This window comes from Bos indicus, chromosome 11 (genome assembly GCF_029378745.1).
Source record: "Bos indicus isolate NIAB-ARS_2022 breed Sahiwal x Tharparkar chromosome 11, NIAB-ARS_B.indTharparkar_mat_pri_1.0, whole genome shotgun sequence".
Taxonomy (NCBI): Eukaryota; Metazoa; Chordata; class Mammalia; order Artiodactyla; family Bovidae; genus Bos; species Bos indicus.
Genome location: NC_091770.1, coordinates 19,796,931 through 19,806,033, shown reverse-complemented (window position 1 = coordinate 19,806,033; position 9,103 = coordinate 19,796,931). Strand labels below are relative to the sequence as shown.

At 37.1% G+C, this 9,103-nt stretch overlaps 1 non-coding gene across 1 annotated transcript; it reads left to right on the top strand.

Annotated features, from left to right (window-relative positions):
- Positions 1-8,678: 8,678 nt before the first annotated feature.
- LOC139186032 (U6 spliceosomal RNA) lies at positions 8,679-8,785 on the top strand. Its single transcript, XR_011569601.1, has one exon. It is a non-coding gene; the product is annotated as a U6 spliceosomal RNA (small nuclear RNA).
- The last annotated feature ends 318 nt before the right edge of the window (positions 8,786-9,103 follow it).

Here is a 9,103-nt window from a genome sequence, read left to right as displayed (position 1 = left end):
CCCACAGACTTCTTCAGCTTTAGTAACACTAGAACTTAGGAAACACTACATTTACTGTTATATTAGAGCAAAAGGACAGAAATTAGAATCAGCCAAAGGAAGAGCTGCATAGGGGTAAGTTTTCTGAAAGGGTTGCAAATGTGAAGCTTCAGTCACTTTCAGGGATGTATTACCTCCTGATATTGAAGTGTGACAGTCCTCAAAGGATACTGCCAACCAGGGAAGCTCAACTGAGCTTCAGTTTCCAGAGATTTTCTTAGGGTTTCATTACAGAGGCCTGTTTGATTGAATCATTGGCCATGTACCTCCTTCTCCACCCCTCTGTGGAACAGAGATCAGACTGTTATTATGGAACTTGGGCTGATGATAAATAGCTCAAAGCCCGAACCTTTTAATCATACAGTTGATCTTTTTGGGTGACCAGACCCCAGCCTAAGTCACTTCATTATCATAAATTACTAGGTATCATCTGAGGGTCCCATCCTGAGTATCAGAGACATTTCTATCACTCTAGAGATTCCAAGAGTTTAGAGGATATCTCCCAGGTATCTACTTATTACATCTATTTCATGTAGATCATTATATTACTAAAGTTGCATTAAATAGATTTTATCACTATATTGAATGTTTTTAATAAATCAAGGAAAACATCCATCTGTTCGCCATTTAACAAAGATAGAATGCTGAAGTTAATTATATGACATAAAATATGATTCTTGACATATAGATTTTTAAATGACTTATAAAACATTCAGGGGCTTCCTGGGTGGTACTAGTGGTAAAAAAAAAAAAAAAAAAAAAAAAAAAACCCACTTGCCAATGCAAGAGACATAAGAGGTGCAAATTTGATGCCTGGATCTAGAAGATCCCCTGGAGGAGGACTTGGCAATCCACTTCAGTATTCTTGCCTGGAGAATCCCACGGAGAGAGGAGCCTGGCAGGCTACAGTCCATAGGGTCACAAAAAGGTGAACAGGACTGAAGTGACTTTGCACACACACATGTAAAAACATTCAAAATGATTTTTAAAACACCATATTTGCATGTTTGAATTAGGTCTAAATATTTATGAAACTATAGATGAAATTTAATTATGTGTTCTGGTATCAAAAACTGTTATTGTGACCCAATATTAAAATTCTTACATTTCATGTTTTTAAAAATTTAAGAATTTGTTTTTATGATTTTATGTTTTTTTTTAAAAAAGACATACAAGAAAAGATTTTCAAGTACCATTTAGAAACATTTATCTGCAAATAATTCATTGCAGGGTTTTTAACCTTTATTCTCAATATACAAAAGTCAGTTGGTTTTAATCACTAATATATTTTCTGTTTTTTAACTCTGAAATCTTTAAATTGATTGTGGGGTTTCTATTATAATGTTGATATACATGGTAATTCATTAATTTATTCATTAGGTTAACTATTCTAACATGGAATTTCATGATATCAATGGTAGAAAATAAAAATTAATTATTAATTAAAGGACTGTGGTACAGATTCAGCCATCTATTATTTTATTAATTGATTGAACTATCAATTGCACTCTTTGTTAATACCTTCTTTTTCTTGCTTTGAAGAATTTCTTTTTTTAAATCAATCTATTGAAGTATAATTTAAATATTATAAACCACTTATAGTTTAGAATTGATGACTTTTGACAACTGTATATATATGCTCTAAACAACCCTTCAAAAAACATAAAACATTTCATTACTTTGAAAGGTTCTTCTTTCTCTTCACCCCAGCCTCCACTTTTCATAACTATAGATTCGTTTTCATTTTTAGAGTTTTATATATATTTTATATATTTTTTAGAATTTTATATATAAAGTATATAATTTTATACATATTATATATATATTATAAAATATATATAATCATACCATATGTAATCTAGCATCTGGCTTCTTTCATTCACCATAATGACTTGATCAACCATGTGATTACATCTGCCAGGAGTTCATTCTGTTTAATTGCTGAGTAATTTATCAATAGTAATTTTCTGCTGGTATATCACATTTTGCTTTTCCAATCAGCAAACACCAGTGGACATTTGGGTGGCATTCAGCTTTGGGTGATCATGAATAATGGTGCTACGTGCATTTTGTGTACAAACCTCTTTGTGTATACAAGCTTTTATTTCTCTTGGGTTAATGCCTAGGAGAGTTATCTGGTTGGTAAATCAGTATATGTTTAACTTTTTAAAACACTGTGTGCTCTTCCAAAATAGAACCATTTTATATTTCTATGTGCAAATCTTTTGCTCATTTTTAAAACTGAGTTGTACATCTTATCATTCAGTTGCAAGATGAACTCTGTATATCCTCTGGAACTGAATCAGATATATGCATTGTCAGATATATGCATTGCAAAAATTTTCTCCTATTCCATGTCCTGCATTTTTATTTTCCTAATGGTGTGTGTGGATAAGCAAAAGTTTTTCATTTTAATGAAATCCAGTTTATCATTTTTTTTCTTTTGTGGTTTGACCTTCATGTGTTCTGAGAAATTCTTGCTACCCAAAGTCAGAGAGTTTTCTTTCATGTTTTCTTTTAAAATTTTTATATTATTGGCTTTTACAGTTATGTCTGATTAATTTTGAGTTAATTTTGTGTATGGAAAAAAATAAGGGCTGATGCTCTCTCTTTTCCTATGGAGATTAGTTACTCCAGCACCATTTGCTGAAAACTAGTTGAACATACTTATGTACAACTATTTCTGGACTCTATTCCCTACTCTTGAGCTGTTTACTTCTATTGATCTTATATGACTCTCTTTTCACAAATACTATAATGTTAATTACTTTAACTTAATAGTAAATCTTAAAATAAGGTAGTATATGCCCCTGAACTTTGTTTTGTTTTCTTTTTAAATTTGCTTTGGCTTTTTCATTTGCATTTCTATACAAATTTTAAAATCAGTGCTTCAATTTTGTATTATCCTTTTTATATAGTATTGGATTCAATTTACTAAATCTTAGGATTTTTGCAGTCAGGTTTATAAGGAATAATGGTCTGTTCGGGGGAGTTTTTTCTTTATTCTCTTTCTCAAGTTTGGGTATCAGGGTTATGCTGGCCTCAAAACACAAGCTAGAACAGATTCTCCTTTATTCAAAAGAGTTTGGGTTAATATTCCTTTGAATAGTACATAGAATTCACCAGTGAACCATTTGAGCTTGAAGTTTTTTCATTGTAGCAAGATTTTTGATAATGAATTCCATTCCATTACTAAAGAAACTATTCACATTTTGTTTCATCTTATATCAATTTTAGTTGTATTTTTCAAGGAATTTATTTCATCGAAAATATCTAATTATTGCCATACATTTTTTTCAGAATATTCTCTTACTTTTGCTCTAAGATTTGTAAGATCTATAGTGATAATTCCTCTTTCTTTCCCAGTATTGGTGATTTATGTTTATTTCCTTAATTAATTAGGAGTTTATATCCATTTTGCTAGTCATTTCAAAGAGCCTACTTTTGAATCATCTGTTTCTGTGTTGGTGATATTTGCTCTTGTCTTTATTACTTTCTTCCTTTCACACACTTTAGATTTACTTTGCTCTTCTTTTTCTTTAGTGTCTTTAAGTGGCACCTTACATCATGCTCTTTTTTTTTTTTCTTTCCTATTATGAGCATTTAAAACCATAAATTTCCCTCTAAACTCTTCTTCATCTGCAACTCACAAATTTTGATATGTGGTACTGAGTTAAAATATATTCTAATTTATTTTGTGACTTTTTCTTTGGATCATTAATATTTTAAAACATGGTTTTTAATTGCAAAATATTTGGGATTCACCCAGATATGTTAATGTTGCTTGCATGCTAAGTCACTTCAGCCATGTCCAACTCTGTGACCTTATGGACTATAGCCCTCCAGGCTCCTCTGTCCATAGGACTCTCCAGGCAAGAATACGGGAGTGGGTTGCCATGCCCTCCTGCAGGGGATCTTCCCAACCCAGGGACTGAACCATGTCTCTTACATCTTTTCCATTGGCAGGAAGGTTCTTTACCACTAGCGCCAGCTGGGAAGCCCATCTTAATACTGGCTTCTATTTAATTTTATTGTGGTCAAAGAATATATCTGTACTATTTCAGTCCTTATGAATTTAGTAAGGTTTTGTATGGCCCCAATATGGTACATATTGGTAAATAAATCATCTACAATAAAACAAATGTGGGTTGTGCCCTAAAATACATGTTTATTTTGCAGTTATTGTGTGAAAGATCTTATAATTATCAATTAGGCTGAGATAGTTGATTATGTGTTCAGGTCCTCTGTCTTTACTGACTTTTGGCTAGTCATCTTATAAATTCGTAAGAGACCGTTAATAAAATCTCCTACTAAATATTCTGGAATATCTCCCCATATTTATGCCCATTTTTACTTTCTATACTTTGAGGCTATTTTTAAGGACATACACATTTATATTTGGTTTGTTTTCCTTATCATTCCTTTTTATCTCTGGCAACATTCTTTCTTGAAATCTATTTTATCTGATATTAATCATAGCCACCTCAGCCTTCATATGCCATTTTTATGGTACATCTTGTTCCTGTCATTTATTTTCAAGCTCTTGGTATTTTTATATTCCAAGTGCATCTCTTCTAGTCATACAGAGTTGGGTCTTGCCCTTTTATCCATCCTGATAATTCCAACTTCTTGATTGCTCAGTCCATTACCATTACAAATGTGAGCTCAGCTCTTGTGGTTACCTCAAAAACACAGAGATGAGGGGTCCCCTGAGGCTGGCAAAGGAAAGAGCTAGGAATCTTAACACTGACAACAATCACAAAGACCCACATGTACACTTTGGAGAGTGAGTCAGGGCGATTTAAATTGACTTCAGCAGAATGTCTGAAACCTCAGTAAATTCGAAATAAGCCAGCTGTGAGCCCCCTAAGGAGAAAATTTGCTTTGTGTTGCAACAGTTTTGATATATTTAACTCCAGCGTCATTATCAGAGCCCTAACAGCCTGACAGGTTTACTGGGTTCAGGAACCCTTTCACTATTTAAATAGTTTTTGTTTTACAACTGATTGATAAAATTGAGGAGATGAATTCCTCATGAAAATCTTCTACACAAGATATTCTAAAGAGACCAGTAAAAATATCAAGAGCCCATTTTTAGTCCTGACTAAAATATATAAAACAATAAATCAAGAAAAGTTTTTCTCTTTTCCTGAAACTGTCAGGCAGTGAAAGAACTAAATTAATGGATTATACTTTCAGGGTTTCTGTTTAAAATGTGACCCAAATATTTTCTATTTAAAGATTCTTCAAATTGTATAGCTGTGCGTGCATGCTCAGTCATGTCCGACTCTTTGCAACCCCATGGACTGTAGCCCCCCAGACTCCTCTGTCCATGGGATTTCCCAGGCAAAAAATCTGGAGTGGGTTGCCATTTCCTGCTCCAAAGTCTCTTCCCGACCCAGGGATCAAACCTATGTCTCCTGCATCTCCTGCATTGGCAGGCAGATTCTTTATGACTATTCCACCTGGGAAGCCCCCAAAATGTATAGCTAACCAGTTCAAAAAAAGAAATGCCTAATACATTTTCTCACCTAATAAACACTTTTCAAAATGAATTGATAGCAGAAAAATGAATGATGAAATTTTCTGGTAAGTTTTTGATTCTCAGTGAAAAAATAATTCTACCCATCTTTGAAGGCCCTAGTTAAGACTCAAGTCTTTCCTGAACCCTCCAGACCATAAGCATCAACCAGTTCATGCAGATGCTCACACTAAATAACCAGTATCATCCCAGGGGATGATCGGGCTGCAGCCCAGCCTCTTGGCAACTGGAATTTTGGCTATTTCTACCATTAATTCATCACGTACAAAGCACCAGGCACCATGTGCTATGTGCCTAGTCACTCAGTCTGATTGACTCTTTGAAAGCCCGTGGAGGATAGGCCAGCAGGCTCCTCTGTCTGTGGGGATTCTCCAGGCTAGAATACTAGAGTGGGTTGCCATGCCCTCCTCCAGGGGATCTTCCCAACCCAGGGATCAAACCCAAGACTCTTGCGTTGCAGGCAGACTCTTTATTGTCTGAGCCACCAGGGAAGCCCAAGAATACTGGAGTGTGTAACCTATCCCTTTTCCAGGGGAACTTCCTGACCCAGGAATTGAACCAGAGTCTCCTACAATGCAGGCGAATTCTTTACGAGCTGAGGTAAACAGGCACCATGCTATGTCTTAATCATACATTATCTCATTAAATCTTCCTAGCAACCCTTCACAGGAAACCCAGGATAAGCTACATGACTTACCCAAGATCTCACACCCAGTAAATGGCAGAGCCAGGATTTAAAACCAACTGTTTTGTTTCAAAGCTTATGCTTTCGTGATATGTAATAGATTTAATCCTTTTACAGCTACTACTCAGTGTGGCTTTGTATAGTCTTAGAGGCCAGAGTTCAAAACTTGCTTCTTCTCCTCTCTAGTTATTTGTCTTCTGACTACCTCTGAACCTGAATTTCCCCATTCGTAAAATAAAGAAAATGACATCTCCCTTTATGGAATGTTTTAAATAATTGAGTTAATGCATGTAAACAATACATAGTCTTAACCACAAATTCTGTTACTGTTGTTTTATTTCCTGATTTAAGCTCCTAGCTTCCAGCCCTGGGTGCCCAGAATCTCTGTAGTGTGGTTCATAATGTAGGCTAAAGCAGCCCATCTCATGTCACTCTTGTATGCTTTCCATATCTCAGGGAAGTATAAGGGAAAGACCATGAATTGAGTGCTTTATACAACTCTATCAGTCACCCCTTCAGCTGCAACCCCAGCACTGCCAAGTCTTCCACTCCACTGTGGAAGGTTAAAGATTTCAAGTGCAATTATTCCTGAAAGAATTAGCACAGAAAATACAAGATCCACCCAAGTATTTAAGATGCAAGATCTAATCATCTCTCAAAGAGAACCTGTTACAGAATCTAAGAGCACTTGCATCTCAAAAGGAGGAGAAGGGATAAAAGCAAACTTTAAAGTTTGACCCCATCTCAGCTCCAAAGCCTAACCTCCACTTCTCAGATCCAATGACTCTGGAGGAGTCCACAACTGAAAAAAGGCAGGGTCACTTACCTGCTTAGCAAGTGGGAGAAGACACCCAACACCTGGGGAGCACCTCCATGCCTACCACAGTATACACACACACACACACACACACACACACACACACCTTCTACAGTGAGCTTAAGTACAGAGAGCAATTTACTTCTTTATGGCTCAGCTTCTGTATCTCCAAAATAAGGTGATTCTACCTGAAATGATCTCTAATATCCCAGCCAGTCCTGACCACCCGTGCTGAAATAACCATTCATTCAAGCAGAGGGTAAAAGCTGAAGACAGTCTTACTCCCGTGGGACAACTACACAACTAAAGGAAAGCCCATGCCCCTCGTGTGCCTGCACTGGTTGGAATGAAGGCAGAGCCCTAGAAGCTGTGCTGGCTTCTTCTGTTTACACTCACCACGTTGGTGATCTCATCCAGGCTTATAGCTGTAAATACCCCCCCTCTTTGGCAAAGCATAATTTATCTCTAGCCCAGACCTGTCCTCTGAACTCCAGACTTGTATAAAATAGCCATCTCCATTAGGATGTCTCATAAACATCTCGAACTTACATGGGCTGAACTGAGCTTCTGATATCTGCCCCCAAGTCTGCTCCTCCCCTTTCTTCCACATATTCAGTTAACATCAAGTTCACCCTTCCTGCTGCTCAGACGCTTGACTCCTCTCTTTCTCTAACATCTTCTATCTGATCTCTTGTGAAATCCTATTGACACAACCTACAAAATGTATCCAGATCCATCTATTTGTCACCACCTCCACTGCTACCACTGTGGTCCAAGTATTCATCGTCTGTCATTCAGAATGTTACCATAGCTTCTAATTTATCTCCTTACTTCTACCCTGGACCCCTTCCCCAGTCTTTTCTCAGCAGAGCATCCAGCTTTATCTTTCTAAAATGAAAGTCAGATCATGTAACACCCTCCCAAATCTTAAAGTTGCTCCCTTTTTCTCTCACAGGGAAAGCCAAAGCCAGTCTGGCCTCTCTAACCTCATCTCCCTTCTTTGCCCTTCCCTCACTCTCCCCTGGGGTCCTTGAATATACTATCCAAGCCCCTCCTCAGAGCCTCTGCTCTTTACTCAGCCTGGAATGCATGTGCGCCATGCGTCTGCCAAGTTGCTTCAGTCGTGTCCAACTCTTTACAACCCCATGGACTATAGCCAGGCTCCTCTGTCCATGGGAGTCTCCAGGCAAGAACACTGGAGTGGGTTGCCATGCCCTACTCCAGGGGATCTTCCCAACCCAGGGATCGAACCTGCTCTCTAATGTCTCATGAAGTGGCAGGCGGGTTTTTACCACCTGGGAAGTCCCTAGAATGCTCTTCCACAAATGATCACACGACTTAATCACTTCCATTGAATGTCTCTCTATTGAAAACTGCCACCTCACAGATACCAAGACCATCCTCTTCCCCTCTTGTCCATTTAAAATTTTTCTATATCACACTTATCATCTAAAATGCTAGACATTTAACTGATTGAATGATTCTCTGTCTCTCATACACACCCACACACATAGACACACACAGACGCGTACACACACACACTCGAATGTAAGATCCACAATGGCTACATTAAAAAAAAAAAACCAAAAAAAACAGTGCTCGCTTCGGCAGCACATATACTAAAATTGGAATGATACAGAGAAGATTAACATGGCCCCTGCGCAAGGATGACACACAAATTCGTGAAGCGTTCCATATTTTTTACTGGATGCTTGGGGCTAGTGCACTGGGACGACCCAGAGGGATGGTATGGGGAGGGAGGAGGGAGGAGGGTTCAGGATGGGGAACACATGTATACCTGTGGCGGATTCATTTTGATGTTTGGCAAAACATACAATTATGTAAAGTTTAAAAATAAAATAAAATTATTAAAATAAAAAAAAAAACACTTTACTGAGATAAAATTGACATGCACAATGGCTAACATTTTGTTCACTACTATATCTCCAGCACCTAAAACTGTGTATGATACAAAACAGTTTATAATATTTGCTAAATGAAAGAGACACAGATGTAAAGA